This window comes from Myotis brandtii, unplaced genomic scaffold, assembly GCF_000412655.1.
Source record: "Myotis brandtii unplaced genomic scaffold, ASM41265v1 scaffold48, whole genome shotgun sequence".
Taxonomy (NCBI): Eukaryota; Metazoa; Chordata; class Mammalia; order Chiroptera; family Vespertilionidae; genus Myotis; species Myotis brandtii.
Window position 1 is genome coordinate 3,579,170 of NW_005368341.1, and position 18,456 is coordinate 3,597,625.

The 18,456-nt window shown below is 41.0% G+C and overlaps 3 long non-coding RNA genes across 4 annotated transcripts in view; 2 read left to right on the forward strand and 1 right to left on the reverse strand.

The window, feature by feature from the left end:
- The window catches only part of LOC106727788, a 39,910-nt gene extending 29,408 nt beyond the window's left edge, over positions 1 to 10,502 (forward strand). For both annotated transcript variants that reach the window (XR_001364043.1, XR_001364042.1), the window contains exon 2: positions 7,833 to 10,502. This is a non-coding gene — a long non-coding RNA (uncharacterized LOC106727788). The remainder of the gene's footprint in view (positions 1 to 7,832) is intronic.
- Positions 1 to 10,813, reverse strand: part of LOC102247288 — a 17,676-nt gene extending 6,863 nt beyond the window's left edge. The window contains exon 1 of the long non-coding RNA XR_314176.2: positions 10,759 to 10,813. This is a non-coding gene — a long non-coding RNA (uncharacterized LOC102247288). The remainder of the gene's footprint in view (positions 1 to 10,758) is intronic.
- Positions 10,814 to 16,502: 5,689 nt separating this feature from the next.
- LOC106727786 overlaps positions 16,503 to 18,456 on the forward strand; it is a 9,610-nt gene continuing 7,656 nt past the window's right edge. The window contains exon 1 of the long non-coding RNA XR_001364040.1: positions 16,503 to 16,512. This is a non-coding gene — a long non-coding RNA (uncharacterized LOC106727786). The remainder of the gene's footprint in view (positions 16,513 to 18,456) is intronic.

Consider the following 18,456-nt stretch of genomic DNA (forward strand, 5'->3'; position numbering starts at 1 on the left):
TGGGAGGAATTGACCTCCAGACCAATTGGCTGTGAGGACCAGTTGTGTCTACAATGGGAGAACTGCTGTGCTGGAAACACCCTTATGGGGCAGGACTTGCTTCAGTGGGGCTTTGGTGCTCACTGAGTCTGCCCCCTGAGTGTGTCTCTTATGGATGTGAAGGGTTGTAATCTGGTGTGGTCTCCCTCTGACCACTGGGTACACTGGCTCTTGGATCTCCAAGGAGGTTCAAAGTCAGCCACTGCCTGAGGCCACCCAGCAGGAGCTACAGAGAGAGATGCAGATTCCTCCTCTTTGTTTGGTGTTTGGAGGTGCCCAGATGAGGCACAGCTGTGAAGCAATGCAGGATGCTGACAAGCCCTAGGCCTTCTTTTGGAAGCTCTGGGGTTCTTTGACCCAGCTGCAATTTGTTAGGTTTTAGATTGCAAAAGGCCAGGCCATTCGTATGCAAAAGCCTCTGCACACAGCTTGGGTGGGGTTGTAAATTGGGTGGGGCGGGTCTCAGGGAATCACAGGGCAGTGTAAACAGCAATGGTTGCCTGTTGGCCCTGCCCCATAGGTCCCTGGGTCTCTGTGTTCTGCGGCCCCGTGAAGGAACAATGAATGCTGCGAGCACCTCTGAGAGAAAGCTGCCCTCCTGTTCCAGCCCGATGCCAGACAGTCCATTTTCTCCCCGTATGAGTCTGGGTCCCCAGAGTCTCGCCCGGAACTGGAATTCAGAGCAGTCGGGAGTCTGTATCTCCCTCTCGATTGAAAAAGACCACAGCATACCCAGTTGCCAGCCCATTTCGCGCGCCTCTGTACCTTCACTCTTCCGCACCTCTGTACCTCCTACCAGTCTAGATGCGCTTTTCTCTTTCCCTCTAGTTGTCAGACTTCCACTCAGTCAGCTTTTTCGTGGTTCTGGATGATATCCGTTTTGTCTTTTAGTTGTAGTTTTGATGTGGTTGTGCGAGGCAGCAAGTTCAGGTGTTTACCTATGCCGCCATCTTGGTTCCTCAAAAAATACACTTTAAATAATATGTCATCAGAGGGTTTTCTTACCAGGTTGTGAAAATGTGTGGTGAGTACTATGATCCATCTACCTATTTATCTATTGACTTCCCTCTATGGTCTGCTTCATTGAGCAGGTTTAGGGCTGTAGGAGGCCAGGCCAAGCCATCTCAACATTCCATGTGGGTGGACTGCCTCACAGCGACTCCTCTCTAAACCTGAGGACGCATGAAAGAACCTGGACCAACACTGGAAAAACCATCTAAAATCCTACCCTGCCTCTCTTTTTTCCTGTCCCCATGCTCCACTAACTTTGCAGCCTGGCAAATATGTGTCTACGGGGCTGGTTCTTCCTTAGGGCACTTATCACCAAGTCATTTATCTGTATAGTGACGGAGAATTCCTGCTGAGATTCTGACTCATATTCCAAAGCTTTATTACAAAACTTGACTTGTTTGCTTGTTCATTCATTCATTTATTCTTTAATTCATTTTAAACCTGTTATTATATACCAGGTACTATGTTAACCAGTAGGATGATAATGAAGAATAAAATTTGACTTCAGCTCTCAAGACCCAGTCTAGTCCTATAGGTATAAGTGATAGTCAATTGGCAATTACCAAATACTTAACCTGTCTGGAATTGCTTGTCAGCTTAGTCCTGAAAGGAATTAAAGAGAATGTGAGTTTCAATATGTTGGCAAAATGAAGGCTCCTCCACTAGACTATAAGCTTTTTTAGGGCAAGAACTGAATCTTATTCATGGAATTCTTTATAGCTCTGAGCACAGGAAGCACATAGAACATATGTTCAATAAAATGTTGGTGAATTTTTTGGAATGTCGAAGAAGAGAATCTATAGCAATGGACTGGATGTAAATTGTAGGTACCAAGAATAGGGGCTTTGGGACCAGTTATGGGTTTGGCATCTGATATAGTTCCACTTAGTAACCAGTGACAGTCCTTGCCCTATCATATATATTCATTCATTTCAAAACATATGTGTTTAGCACCTATGATATGCGAGGGTATGTGCTAATGTGAAATTTGCATTTCAGAATATTTCTTGAGCTACATATTAAATGGGGGATGGAAAGGGTGAGAGATATACCACTTAGGAAGGCTTTTGCAGTAATCCAGGTGGAAGATGGCCTGTAGTCAGTGTGGTATAGTGGAAAATGCATAAGCTGGAGAATCCACTAAGACTTAGCTCTAAAACTTACTATCTATGTGACTTTTAGCAAGTAACTATTTTACATACCCCCACACACTTTATTCTGCAAAATGGAGTAACATGGCTTATCTGATATCAAACTTATAATACTGTATTAAGCTGCCAGGTATTTCCTGACATACATTTAAATGATTGTCCCTATTGCTATCAGTAATACTCCTTCCTCCATACTTGTATTTCTTCTCCTTTAATGTACAACTTCATGCTCTTAAATAAGATCTTTTGTTACTGTTGTTGGTCCTCTTTATCCCTGGATTGTGTATGGCACAGGTTCCTCCTTTCCCCTCTTCTGCCTTTGTGACTCCTACAGTTCTCCCAGAATGTTCTCGGCCATTACAAGGTTACCTCTGAAGAAGTTGGTTCTGTGGAAAAGTCTATAACAGGCTGGGCAATGTTATAACCAATGAAAATCAAGCTTGGTAAGGACAAAAATCTTTGCTCCCTTCCCTTTGGGAATTTTCTGGTAACTGTATTCTCCTCTTCACACCCTCGGAATGCAACACTGGTATTATCCTTGGCTAACCTCAAGGCTCTTTCTTAAGCACTAGTGGAGAGGGACTTTGTATTTTGTTACAGACTAGACCTTATTTTCACTCTGGGACTATTCCAAAATCATGTCATATTTTCCTTTCTGACATCTCTAAAACTCATCTATTCCCATTGGTTTCCAATAGCTAAAATTCATTCCCATATTTTGGCCCTCTTTTTCTTCTACTCCTTATAAGTATGTCCATTGTGGTCTCTATTCTTGAGTTCTATCTCTGTTGAAGTCATCTCCTTGGTGCCTTCATTATGACATTCTTTGCAAATGCCTTCACTGATTTCTCTCATCTGCATTAAATCTGGATGTTAGGGACCTTCACTGCTCTTCATTGCCTAATTATTTTTCCTCTGCTGGTCTCCTATATTTCTTCTTAATGTGTTCTTTTTATTTCTCTCATTTACTTTTTGTTTTCTTAGGCAATTTTCAAGTTGTTTCCTTCCCAGCCATGAACATTTTCTTTCCTTTTTACATGCCAAACCCAACCGCAAACAAGTTGTATCCAGAAACTCCTCTCTAATTTCTCTCATGGCTTTCTTCTCACATTTGCTAATGTCTCCCTCTTCATGATAATGGTCTTTTCTTTATCAAGTGATGCTATGGGTATGCTAGTATAATACAGTGTATCTATACACTCTTTTGATAAAGGCAAATCTATTATTTATTAAGGAAGGTCTTTGCTATTAGTTGATTTAAGTCTATTCTCTTGCCTCCATGGCCATTGCCTTGTGTAGGGTTGACTATTGCAATGACCTCCCACTTCTCACTGCCTCAGTTCTCTCTCCCAGCTATTTCACACTTCACAGTGTTCTCAGAGATGTCTTTCTGATGCCTTCCTCTTCTTTTTAAAAAAATTCTCACCCAAGGATATGTTTTTATTGATTTTGAGAGAAAAGGAGGAAGGGAGAGGGAGATAGAGAGGGAGAGAAGAAGAGAGGGAGAGAGAGGGAGCGATTGGTATGAGAGAAACCTCAACCAGTTGCCTCCCACATGCTTCCTGTCTGGGAACCAAATCCCCAACCTTTTGGTGTATTGGACAATACCACAACCAACTGAGCTACCTGGCCAGAGCACCTTCCTGTTCTTAAAATAAAATAACAGAGCTTTTGCTTTCCCTGACTTGTAGACTAATATTTATCTTCTTTAGTGCAACAAGTATCTTCCTCATCATTCCAGACTCACTCTGTCACGTTCTTACCCCAGTCCTAAATTCCAGTCGCATAGAACTGCTTGGGGAGGTGTTTTACTATATACAGAGGTCAAGAGTGACTTCTACAGGCCCAATCTAGTTTGTACAATTCTTTGCCATTTTTTAAAAACTGAAAGATTTCATGTAAAAATCTGTTTTTCTAGTTTATTTCAGAAAATATGGCAATACTGCACCATGTCCCCACTTGATAACAGAGGGTTGGCATTGAATGGTGGCTGCCCCTTTAGATTAAGTGGGCTCTTCTCCAATTTGCCACAGTTTCTGCCACACCCATTTGTATCCCCAACATTGAAGCAAAGTATCATTTGCTATTTATCATTGCTCTTGTGCTTTGTTTGGCCTTATAGTATTAAGAGAAAATTATACCCCATTTCATAGATAAAGAAAAGATGGGAAGTTGCTGTTTTGCATTTCAGGAAATATATGGGGCCCACTTCATGCTTTCATACTCCTGGCCCCTGTAGGTATCTGAGTTTGGATCTCTGACAAAGTGGCTTAACACTAAGGGTCTGTGTTCAAATCCTGACCCCATCACTTACTAGCAATGTGGCTTTGGGAAAGTTATTTAAGCATTCTCTCTGCCTCACTTTTCATTTCTGTAAATTGGGAGTGACAATAGTGTGTACCTCACAGAGTTTTTATGAGATGATCTTTGTAGAGAATTTAGTAAAGGGATAGGAACATAGAAAACATTAAATAAATCTTAGCTACATTTTTATCACTATTACTATTATTCTGCCAAATCTAATGGTGGGAATATCAGATCCATGAAGGGCATGGTTTTGGGCAGAGTCTTTAGGCACCTATTTAACCATACCTCTCTAGCTTTCAATTTTGCCACTTACTAGCTATGAGCTTGGTCAAGTTATTTAATCTCACTATGTTTTCATTTTACCATCTGTAAAAATATTAATGATAAGACTTACTAGTAAAACACTAGTATCTGCATCTTTGGTTATGATGTATCATCTGAGATAACCATGTATACTGTGTGTAGTATGGGTGTCTGCCACATAGTAAATAGGCAGTAGATGGTAGCTATTATTGTCACCAGCTGTCCTGGCAAAATTTTGCCTCTGTTGAGGACTCAGGAGCCAGGTCACCCCCCCGTATGTGCTATGTGGTGCTTGCACATTGATACAGGCTTTTCAAAAATTGAGATATAACTCACATACCATGAAATTCACCCTCTTAGAATGTACAATACAGTGGTTTTTAACATATTCACAAAGTTGTGCAATCATCACAACTATCTAATTCCAGAACATTTCTGTCATTCCTCCAAAAGACTCTTTAGCTGTCATCTCTCAGATCTACCCTCCAGCCCTTGGCAACCGCTAATCTGCTTTCTGTTTCTATGGATTTGCCTATTCTAGACATTTTATATAAATAGAATCATATAATAGATAGCTATACATGGGCTTTAGCCTGTTTCCCTGAAGAATAAAGCTGCACTCTTTTCCAGAAAACAAATTCCTACTGGGAAGATGAAGGAGGCCCTACGTAGGAAATAAAAAGTAGGAAGCTAGCATCGGCCAAGATTGACCTCAGAGGAACAAAACCAAACAGACCTGGGTTTCAGGGGCCAAGTTGAGTAGCCGGGAATGCTGAGGGGCTGCAAACCATGAATATACAATACAACATCTTAATTCCTGTGGATTTTTCTCAGCTCAGCCTTAAAAAATACTATAAGAATCTTAAAAGTCCATTTGTGGATTCACCTGGAGTTGGTTAAAAATACAGGTTCTGTGCTCTTCCTCGGGCTCACTGAATCAGCATCTCGGGGCGGTAGGATCTGCTACAAGATTCTGCCAGGCAATGGGTATGGAAATCATTTAATTGCATGGGACATGCCTGTATGACACTGAGCTGTGGTGTTGTGTTCCATCTTCAAGGACACTGCTCTGTCATGTTGATACTCTTCTTTAGTATACATGTCTAATCTCCCTAATAGATTGTTTACAACCAGGCCTTACTTTGCTTTGTCCATCTCAGCCCTGGGTACAGTCTTACTCAAAGTAGGGGCTCAGCACTGTGTTGGAAGATTGATTATACAGGAACCTGGAGGGTATTGCTGGGATATTGCTAGCCACAAAGTCATTAAGGTCAACAGGGCCTAAGAGGAAATCTTTCTTGTGCATTTTAATCATTCTTTGTTTGAGGCTCTGGTTTGCCTTCAGGGATCTGACTTGTGCACCAATGGTCACAGCCTTTTGATCTTTAGGCTCCAGTAGATGTTCCAAGCAGTCCCTCAGGGGGACCTTCAACTGGCTGCATGGTGCTGATAGGTAGAGGAACAACACGTGAAGCACGTAGGGGTGGTTCCTACACTCACTGATCAGAATCCCCTAGGGAATGAGCTAACATTCCTGCGTCTCCCTGGACTTAATGAGCCAGATTGTTGTCCAGAAAGGGGAAATCGTTACTCATACTACCCAAATACTGCTCTTAGACCCACTGAACCAGATTGTTGTCTAGAAATGGAAATTACTACTCAGATACTACCCAAATACCGCTCTAGAGTTTGAAGAACATGATCTTCCTGTCTGTGTCTGGAGCAAAGACAATGTGTTGTGCTCATGGGGACTTACCTGGGCAGGGCTGTGGACTGGGATTTGGGAGACCTAGGCTCAGTCTTGGCCTTACATTTTAGTCAGTCCCAGTGTTTCACTAGGTAGGCCACTCGCTTTTCAGTCTGCTTCTTTGTAAAGTGAGAGATTTGGAACAGGGTTAGATACTGGAATGCAGACAAGATCACTGATATCTGTAGGTGCCTTTTCTACAGGCTCACATGTAGAGGCTCCTCCTTTTTGGGTGCTCTGAGGATATAACTACTATCTCAGTCCCAAGTTAGCAGCTTTGTAATGTCATTGGAGGCAAAGTTGCTGAAGCCCACTGTTCAGAGGTTTGGTAGTTGGTGTGGATTGGTCATGAGATTAAACAAGCATGGGAAGCCCCTCCTCTTTCCTTGCTCACTTAACCCCTCCTCTCTCTTCTTCCCATATTCCAGTAGTTAAAGAGTTTCATGTATATGAGCTCCATTTTTAAATTGCAAATATCCCATGGGCATGTTAAAGCCACCAACTGTTAATACTCTAGGATTTGAGTAAATCTAGCTATTGGAAGACTTTCAGTTTAACTGGTATTCTGAATTAAAGAAACTTGAGTGGGTGGATAACAACACATGTACACTGGGTTCCTGGAGCCTGAGGAAAGGACAGAGGGCACATCAAGGAAGGGGGTGGAAGCCAGTCACTGATTTGGTGGTTTCGCCTGGCACCTTGGCAATGGTGCTATAACACATTTCCCATGGTGCTTTTGGAAGAAATGCCCTAAACTAGTGAGGCTTCATCTGGACCATTGTGTTATTTTGTTAATGACTTTAGGAAACAGTCATTTTGGTCGCCCAGGAACTGGGTAAGGCATGGGTCACTGTGCTTTTAACATTTCATAGGATCTTAAATCCATGTTTTTCTCCAAAAGTAATTATTTACTTAGCTCCCACTCAGGCCAGCCCTGTGAAGCACTGTGAGGAAGCAGAGGCTGTTTTGGGATGGTCTTTCCTTTTCTCCCTGGCCCACTCATTTTACATCTTTTCTGCATGCAGATTTAATTGTATGCAATTACAATTACACCTTTTTTCTCTTTCTTTGGGACAGCAAAGCAAATGCAGGAGTGGGGAATCCTCAGGCATGCTTTCTGTGTTCCCAAGTCTCCACTGCATTGTCTGGAAAACCACAGACTTCGTGTAGATGCCAATGAATCCGTCATCGAGTTTTCTTTAAGCCGCGTATTTACCAAGATCCTCACTTGAGCCATGGCTTAACTTTATAATCTTTGATTTATAATTTTACAGTTGCTGAGACAGAAAGAAAACCCACTCCTTTGGAGGAGCATGGCCTTTTCCTATATTGCTTCGCACGGCTGCCACTGAGCTTCTTGAAACCTGGCCCCTGGACACCATCAGCAAGAAGACCTCGGGGATGGGCTACCTACCCCTGAGAAAAGAACAGCAACTGCAGTTTCAACTAAATTGCCTTCTTCATTCAAGTAATGGCTGCCAATGGGGTCAGATTAAAGACAGACCAGCTGAACAACTGCTTGGAGAACTAACTGATAAGGGCACGGAAATGTCCATAGTGCGCTAACACATCCATGGAATACAGAGATGGAAATAATACCAGCACTTCTTTTAGGGCTGGAAGGAATGGTTTAATGAATTCCTTAGGGGTGGGAAGAAGGGAGTAATAAGAATATAGAGGAGAGTGGGGATGATTTACTGCAGGGCTCCTGTTTTTTCCTACTGGGATATAAAAATTGGGAGCCCCAGCTGGACTGTTTGTAACCATGGCGGTAGGCAGACTACCTTAGTGGTCCTTCTGCTTGGTTCTCCCCCATGCAGAGCTCAGCAGGTCCTCTAGCAAAGACCCAGTAAGTAGTGGTTTGAAGGAGACCAATTTATTAGCCTACATGTCTCTGTTCTGCACTCCAGGATTTGAAAATGAAGAGTCATAAACTTCCTATATTTCAGTTCTAGGATGTTAGCCCTTAATGTCTTTTCATTCACTTGGGGGTGAGAGTTGTTAACAGAGAAGATCAAGTCAAATGAAGCTTGAACTCTTTGCCGAAGGGTTGGGAGATCAGACCCTGTGTTGAATTAATTAGATCGTTGGCGACACCATGTAGAGTTTGGCTTAAGAGTGATATTGCTGGCTATTTGTAAATGAGGACATCAAGAAATGTTCTTGGAATCTTGAATTATGAAACTGGTAGTCATGTTCAATAATTCAACAAGTAGTTAAATAACAGCTGGACACTGTGGAGACCTAGGAGCAAGATAGACAAGGTTCCTATCTCATGAAACTTACATTTTTGCTTTCTCTTAAATGTGAAGAGCAGTGGCCACAGCAAACAAGTGGCCAGAAATATATTTTTGAGCCCCGGTTTCCAATTAGTCATGCCTAGAAGCCATGCTATTATAAGACATATAAGCTGCATTCTAGTAATGCTCTGTGAACCAGCGTGGACTGTTTCCCTAGCAAGCAGTATAAAGTCTCATGGTGTCAAGGGAAGGGGCTCAGGTTAGGAAAATGCTCCTGGGGAGGGAAATAAGAAGGGACAGAATTCACAGACCAGCTATCATGTTTTATGTAGGAAAACTGCAGTGTGAGAAATGTTGGGCTGGAAAATTTGAGACCCAGGTTTTAGTCTTTATTCTAATGCTAACAAGCTATGTGATTGTGGGCAAGTCACATCACAATCCACTAAGAGGCTTCTTGGGTGACTCCAAGACCCCTTCAAGCTCTAAAAATGTTAACACCAGGCCCCAGACTACTGGACAATTTGTGGTTGCCAACTGTTTCTAACTCCTGTTCCTAAGCTGCCAGGTCAAGTAGATCTGCACTTGACAGGCTTTTTTTTTTTTTTTTTTTTTGGCTGTTTATTAACCTTGTAGGATATAATGAGTCTGCCTTTCCCCTTTGGAGTTGAGAAGGTTCTAATCTAAAACATACCCTGTAGAGCCCATAGCAGCTTCATTCCCTCCTTCATCCTTTCTTCTACCCCTGCCTTTCTTCCTCTCCTTTCCTTCATCACATTTCTACTAAGCATATACCATGTGCTCTGTACCAGGTGTATGATAGGTTTGCAGATCCAAGGAAACCTGACATTTTCCTATACTCCAGAAGCTTTCATAGGAGAGGGGACACAATCCTTCTTCCTTTCACTTGCTGGCCTTCCTTTCAGTGAGAATCAGCCATGACCCAAGGGGGTGAGCTGGTGGTACTCCCAGGGTAATGAGCTACAGACGGATGCCTCATTCCACTCAAACTATTTTGAGATGCCTTAGGCCCAGGGTCACCATGAAGAGATCTAGGTCCAGATAAAAGGAAGAGACAGTCTTTTACTTCTAGGGATATACATCTGTGGAGGGACAGTCTTCCATACAGTGATGGCTACTCTCTATCCCATCTCCTGCACCCCATTTCTGCCCAGGTGGGGAGAATCTAAACTTAAAAAAACCCCTCTCAATAAATAAACATCTTTCATACATATTGTGCTTCATGTATCCATTATGGCTGGTGGCCTCTTTAAAATGAAAAAACCCCCAACAGTAATCAGACAAAAAGATATTGCTATCAATTCTTACCCCAACGTGAATCCCATGTAAACGACTTCTCATTTTTGTTTCTTCCATCATTAACAATTCTATTTGACATATATCTCTAAGTGCAGCAAGTTTATAGAAAAATAAATCTATGAAATCTCTTAATTATAATTGCTAACACAAACTGTTTGGTTTGAGAATTTTACCCTGGGAAATAGTTTTAGAGACTTCAATGGCTGGCTTAAATGGTGGAATTAATTACTTTTGACTCTCAATTTCACTTCCCATTTGAGGTCAAGGAGTGTATGGATACCTCTGGTTAATGCCTATAACTCTCCATAGCCAACAGCTTTAATTTTCTCTTTTGCTTTCATTCTTTGCACATGTGCAACATTAATAAATGGATTGATTAGTGCTTCATCTCTTCTCCTGGTCCTTACTTTCCTTCTTGTAAATATGCTAAAAATAGTGTAAAGTTCATAAGATTGGATGGCTGCCAGGACTTAGGAGAGAAACAAAGGGCCTAGTAACTCAAATAAATGAAAAATTGATCCCAGAATAAATGACAGCATATTCAAATACCTTAGTGCAGTGTTACTCCCATTAAGCAGAAACAGTATCAGTAAATCTATATGACTCTAAACATTGCAATGAAAAGGGAACTTTTTTTTCTTACGTGCTGAAGGAGCTGCAGCAGAAGAGGGAACGTTGTCAACCATCTCGTATTTCCAAATATCTGGACATTGGCCATTGTGAAGACAGAGGACAGATGATGGACTGGCCTTCCCACCTCTGCTTTGCATAGTCAAGTCCTGCAGCTCCAGCCATCGACTCAAGGCGATTTACATTTGTTTTCTCCGTCCCTCTTGAGAGAAAACAAAAATCTCATTTTTCAAAGCAATTAAAACTCTTCTGCTTCAGCTCGGGTGAAAGAGTTAGGAGTCCTGTCTCCTTGTATATAATTGCATGTTTCATCTTTCTTGTTTTACTGATTGACAGAAAACTGATAAACGAAGACATCTCTGAATCAGGGATGGATGTGCTCTCTTGGTGCCCCCACTGCTAATTTGTTTGACTATTTTGCAATTTCTTACTCTGTAATGGAAAGATTTATTAAATATGAGGGGCACAAAGCTTTCTGAATACTAATGAACTTATTAGCCAAAATTTAAATGTTCTTTCTTGTCATGAATGCCTGTCTCACTTAACAGGATCCAAATTGAATAATGAAGAAAATTAGACTATATCATACCCTCCAGAGAAATTGTGTGTGAATTATAATAGTGAGGGGGAAAAGGGTCATATTGTAGAAAAAAAGGGTCCCATATGAAAGGATTAACGCAGAGGAACCTGATTCTTTTCAAAGAAACATAGTGGGCTTTCCCACTGTACAGGCAATGTAAAACTTTGGCTAGCTTAGAATGAGAGTACAGTCATAATCACATGAAAATGAATGTTAGGTTTTAGTGGTTTCAATTTACTAAAATTTTTCTGGTGTAAGACATCATATACCTATGATGGAATAGGAAAATCAATAAGCTTTGAAAAGTGAACATAGAACTCCAGAGAAAGACAATAGGCAGCTAGTTCAAGTTTGAGAAATTACCCCAATTTTTCCTTTAATCATGGCGTAGTAATGAGCTGTCCCTGGGTCAACGTGTTTACCTCGATTGCCTTGGTGTCATCACTAACAAAGTCGGTGATCATGATGCTTTGCCTTTGCCAGCACCACGATGCCAACATTTCCTTTGCCCACAATGAAGGGCACTGTGGGAACAAGAAGGCCACCCTCTTGACCTGGGAGACACGCTGAGAATTGCAGCAGCCACACAAACTGCTGAACTTGGTCAGGGCCAGAAATAGAGTGTATGTGTGGAGTAAAAGTGATGGTGGGCAAGCGAGGGAGAATACAAAGGTGAGACAGCAAAAATGGGAATTGGTCCCTATCAATTGAACTAGGAAGGCATCATTGGAAAGAGATGAGATGAGGAAGGATCCTAACATAGACAAAATAAAGGGAAGTGTCTCTAGAGATGCTAAAATCATTTATCCTGAGATTTCAGGAGGAGGAAAGGAAGATCAAAAGAAAAGAAAGAAGGTCCTGAAGCCCGCGGAGTTTCCAAAACAAAACACAAACAAAACATTAAAAAAACAACCATCATGCTCTTCTAGGAAAAGAGGCTGAGCATTGCCAGAAAGTTTGATGGCAGCAAGATTTGCATTTAGGGATTTACTTTAAATCCCTGAGAGAAAAGGTTCAAATGACATAAATTCATAGTGTCTACTATGTGTTTTTGGCCATGGCTCAGTTGCTAAAGGAAGGAAGAATGTACACCATCCAACTGTGAAGTCTTTCACTTGAGATTTGTATCCCAAATTAACTAGAAGAAAGACCTCGTATATTTGATTGCCTCTGTGGGAAGACTTGAGAATGATGATTTCCCCCTTGGAATGAAAATTGCTATTAAATATTAACTGACAGTTGTCAAAGAGGAGGAGAGGGGTGACTGGATGAAAGAAAGGGAAGGGATTAGCTAAATAACATATATGCCTGACACACAGACACAGACAACAGTGTGATCATACCCAGAGGGAAGGGGGTGTGGGGGCTGGATGGAGGTGGGCAAATAGTGTCAATAATAAAAATAAAATAAAAAAACCTAAGTAAATAAATAAGAAGAGAGTCTGGGGACATTAAGATTCATCACCATTTCAAACCATGCCTGCACCTTCAGAAAAAAAAAAAGGACTTGGAACTCCGAAAGCAGAAGAGGGGGGAGAGATGACTTATGGATTGGGGACAAGGAAGGGGGAACAAATGCCACAAACCAAATAAGACTACACAGTTTGTGAGAAAATTAAATGAACAACAGAGTTGGAAGGATAATGAGGGTAATGAGAAATATGAGATAATAAGACATTTAAAAATAGGAAATTACTAGGGAAAGGGAGGATGAATGATGAATTACATGGGCGATGATTAAGGCTAGGAAGCGGGGAGGTAATGGGGATGGAAAGCAAAATATGACTAATGCCTGTAAGAGGCAAGTCTGAACTCCTGGTAGAATGTCTCCCAACCTTTGGAAAATGTGTACAACCTAGAAATAAAGAAAGACAAGATGAAAAGAGTTCATGGTCAACATGAAATTGCGAGGACAACAGAGGAAGCAGTAAGTCTTCAGGAAGGAAAGCATTTCTAGAGAAATGCATTAGTCTATGTTCTCCATTCATCTGTGAATAAAACTGTCCTCCTCTCCCCTTTACAAAAGGCCAAATTATAAAATGCACACTATGAAAGGAAAGAAAGCTAATAGGCACTATTGGGGGGAGTTGAAGAAGAGATTGCATCTAGAACCACTGAAGTGGGGACTAAACAAGCAAATCTGTCCATAGCCTTTTCTATGAAAATGTTGAAATTCAGCCTCTTACTGAAAGAACTGGAGAAAATTTATCCAAATGGAAATGTGGGCAGTGATGGGGGGGGGGTAGTTTTAACTGTAGTAAATATTTTAGAATGTATTCCCTCAACCTTTTTTCCTCATAAAAATGAGTGAGTTAAAAAGCTTCTGAGTATTGCTTTAAGCACTTGGATGAGAGGATTGATAGCAATGTAACATATATATTCCTAGTAGTAGAAATAAGATTGATTTTTCAAGATGATTAATGTCTGGAACGGGTCTAAATGCCCGTGATTATCCTTGTGCTTTCGTGTGTTCATGCAGGGGAATCCTTTCAGCCAGACAGGACCAGACCCCCTTCGGAGGGAAGCTGATAAAGTAATTTAGGTGGAAAGGCTTAATGAGATAATGATGCTAAGGCCAGTTAACACCTAATAATAACATAACCACCAGGGATGATATTGTTGCTTATTAATTATAATGATGATGTGGAGGAAAGAGACAAGGTGGCACTCATTTAGCGGAGAGCACTCAGGAGTAAAGCTGTTTTCCCAAAGGGCAAGTTGCAGTCAGTTAGAGTTAGAAGTAGGGTGACATTTAGCAGAGATGGAGATTTATGACCACTGGGTTATACTGGGACCACAGAGCTGCAGGCCAAGTGGGAGGCAACAGATGCCTTCCGGATGGTAGCCAGGGCTGGAATGGAGACCGCTGTGGTTGCAGGGCTGGGCCGTGTATGGAGACTTCAGGCTGAGTTTTTGGCGCAGTCCGCGTGCCTTCGATTCCACAGTGGTCATTCGTGGGCAGACGGGCAGGTGTCCAGAACTGGACTGGGTGTGCTTCCAGTTCTGTGACCTCCCCTCTACTCCACTTGGTCCTGTGAATCAGACTTGTAGTCCAGCTCTTCAATCAGGGTCGGTGCCCTGCCCTGTGGTGGGAGCCCAGAAGATCCTTGGGTCCTGTTTTTAAGAGGCACAGCTCTAGCCTTCATTTGCTGACTTGAGGGTAAGGTTTCATGGTGTTAGTCACCACCCTCATTCTGCTTCCTGAATTCCATGTGGGCCCGGGCACATCCATGTTCACCAGGGCAGGGGAATGGCAATATCAGTCCACTGCAGATACACGAATGTCTGTATTAGTTACGTGGACAGGAGTCAAGAATTACAGGGAGTAGCCGTGTAAAAATACATGGAGCTTTTGGAAAATTTGTGAGTCCTTAAGGGAGGCATAGATGCTTAAAACTCAGGACCAGTCTGGGGAAACGGATTTGGGACACAGTAAGAAATATGAAATTCACCACCTTTTCCCTCACCGTGTGGGTCTCTATCTGCACCCTAGAATCCAGGCTGTCAGGCATCGTCCCTGTGTCTTTGGCTGCCTTCTCTGCCACGATAGGGGATATTTTCTATCCCTTTCTGTGCCAATTATTTTATTAGCTGGATGAGGGCCATCTCGCAGGATTTTTCTTGTCTTCTGTGATGATGTCAATGATTTTCCCATAGAAAGGAAATAACATTCTCTATATAGACTTTTTGCAGTGGTTCTCAACCTGTGGGCCGCGACCATCGGAAAACACATATAGCATATCAGATATTTACATTACGATTAATAACAGTAGCAAAATTAGTTATGAAGTAGCAACGAAAATAATTTTATGGTTGGGGGTCACCACAACATGAGGACCTGTATTAAAGGGTTGCGGCATTAGGAAGGTTGAGAACCACTGTAAGGAAGTATATTTACTTTTATTATTTTTATATTTTTATTATTTTTTAAAAATATATTTTTATTGATTTCAGAGAGGAAGGAGAAGGAGAGAGATAGAAACATCAATGATGAGAATAATTGATTGGCTGTCTCCTGCACGCCCCCTACTGGGGATTGGAGTTGGGCCCACAACCCAGGCATGTGCCCTTGACTGGAATCGAACCTGGGACCCTTCAGTATGCAGGCCGATGCCCTATCCACTGAGCCAAACCAGCTAGGGCAGAAGTATATTTACTTTTATTAACTGTGTGGTTTGAGAGAAGCAAGAACTAAAATGTGCTGAACTGGAGACAGAAGATATGGCTCTAGTGCTGATCCTTGTACATATCTTCCCTGCAACTTTGAGTAAATATCTTGCCTTTCTGAGCCTCAGTTTCCCCATCCATAAAATTAAGATTTTTTTAAAGGTAATCTTTGTGGTATTTACAGTCTTAAAAATCTATATTTAAGCATATATATTCACAAGGATTCTACATTTATTAATCATTTAGGAGACAAATAATTGGTAAATTCATAGGATGACAAATATTGCCTTAAATCCATGGTTCAGAATGGATCATTAAGGTCAGGGTTACCAATGAACCAAAGGCAAAACTATTGAGCACTAAGTGGCAGACACAGAGCAACCTTAAGGGCAGGTGCTTTACAGGTGAGGAAACTGAAACTTTAAAAGGTGAAGTAAGTTATATAAGATAATATATTTAGTTAATAAGGGGATGGAGCCAACATTTAAACCCAGATCTCCCTGAAACCAAAGCCCTTAACTTTAATCTCCCACTATTTAGAACTCAACACTTATGTCCCTTACTTGATGGCACCAGCCACCAAAGTTTTCTTTAGTCATGATTCTCAGCTGGTGATGGAAGAAAGGAGCAAGGCAAGGAGTAGTTTAAAAAATCTTTCCAGTTATTCTGATACACAGACCTCTCTGCCTCACTGTGAGGCATCACGTGGCCAGTGTCACACTAACATGATTACAAAGACGGTACCTGCCTGGAGTACTCTCTGCCATGCACGGATTTTCATTTCTGCTTCTCTCAGTATGGCTCTGGAGGAGGCAGGGGCATCAGACACTGTCTTTCTAGTGGGAAATTGAAGCAAAAGGAATTGAGTAATGAAACATCATGTACCCAGAGGTCACAGAATTGACACGGGGACCCCACCTTAAGACTCCAGCCACCACAAAATATAAACTTTCTAGCCAATTCAATTAATAATGCATTGTGTACATAGAGGGGAAAACTTCACTCCCCCCGCCCCTTGGAGTTTCCTAATAGATTTATCATTCCAGCGACATGAATTTATTCAGAGTACCTGTATAACCAGCCATTGCCAAACACCAAATGGAGGAGAATGGTTTCTTAAACAGATATTTTCATGAACCAAACAATGGCTTTCTAGACTTTCAATAATTGGTCTCAGAAAATGCTTCATCAAGATTGTTAAGAGGGTTTAGGTACTGAAAACAGAGAGGGGCTAGCTCTTCATTGTTCATATCTTTGAAAGTAATAAAAAGAATTCCTTTTAAAAAATAAGAATATCAGCACTTAGAATTTCAAATTGCTATTTATTTATTTATTTTCATTACTGGAGGATATGTGTTTTTTGTTTGTTTTTATGAGAGAGAGAGAGAGAGAGACATCGATCGGTTGCCTCCCATATGCAGCCCCACTAGGGATCAAACCCACAGCCTAGGTATGTGCCCTGACAGGGAATCAAACCTGCAATCAAACCTGCAAACATTTGGTGCCTGGGGTGATGCTCCAACCATCTGAGCCACCCAGCCAGGGCTCAATAATTTATTTTAATGCCAACAAACAAGGCCCCAAACTTAGTCTTAATCCATACTTCTTTACAATCTAAAATGCCTTCATTTGGCCTTCTTTCTATATTTTGGTTCCTTATTTTCCTTTTTCTGAAGAAATTTTAAATTGTTACTCTGTATGGTTGCATTCAGCTACTTGTGAAAAGTTAGAAATATACAGCTGTAGGATTTGATTAAATAAAGGTATAATAGAACACAATGTTGCCATTTAGAAGAATGAGACAGCTCTATATGGAATGATCTAAGATATATAGTTAAAATTTAAAAAGCAAGATCTAGAACATGTATGGTAAGCTACCATTTACATAAATACAAACATATCTATGTTTATACATTGCCTAGCTGTGGAAGGACATTTAAGGAACTGGTAATAGTGGCTGCCTCTGGGGAGAAACTGCTAGAAGATTGGAGGGAGATTCTATATATATCCTATTGTCCTTATTATACAGTATATCATGTTCATGTATTACCTATTCATATTTTTAATAAAGAAGGAGGTAGAGCTATTTTTATTGAGATGGAAAAATACAAAATACATATTGTTAGTACAAAAAGCAGGTTGCAGGATGGTATGAATAGGATGTGATTTTATTTTTGTAAAGTAATTATACATATATACATATATATGTATATACATATATAAACATATGTAAGGATATGCATCAAATTGTTAACAATGGTTCCCCCTAGAGAGTAGTATATGAAAAAGTATGTGTGTGTGTACTTTCATTTTTTTATCCTATGTACTTCTATATTGTCTAAATTTTTTTACACTAATCCAAAATAAATAACTCATAAAACCCAAACCCAACCAAAGAATTTACTTGACTTCTACACATATATAAACAAAATTTCCCAGATCAGCCTTTCTGGTCAGCCATGCTTTGTTTTTTTATATCTCACAAATTCACTTCAGATTGTTTCTTGACCTCTTCTCTGAAATTTGCTGAACTTTGTTTCTTTATCTTTACTCTCCTACATTCATTCTTTTATTAATAGGACCCAGATAAGGTCATGACCAAGAAATCATAGGGTTGTTATAGATAGTTCCTTTCTCAACTTCTTTCCCTTTAAATCAATCTGGACTGATGCAGCTAAAATCCTCCTCATTCCTACTTCAGAGACTTCAACCTGGGTTAAATCTAACTATCTACCTATTTTGAGAAAACTCCTCTGCTTTCTGGATCATTCCTATCAGCTCACAAATGTAGTATAGCTCCAATCTCAAACAAACAACAAAACCAAAGGTTATTGGCTGCTTCCTGCATGCCCCACACTGGGGGATCGAGCCCGCAACCCAGGCATGTGCCCTGACTGGGAATCAAACCTCAACCTCCTGGTTCACAGGTCGATGCTCAACCACTGAGCCATGCCAGCCGGGTGA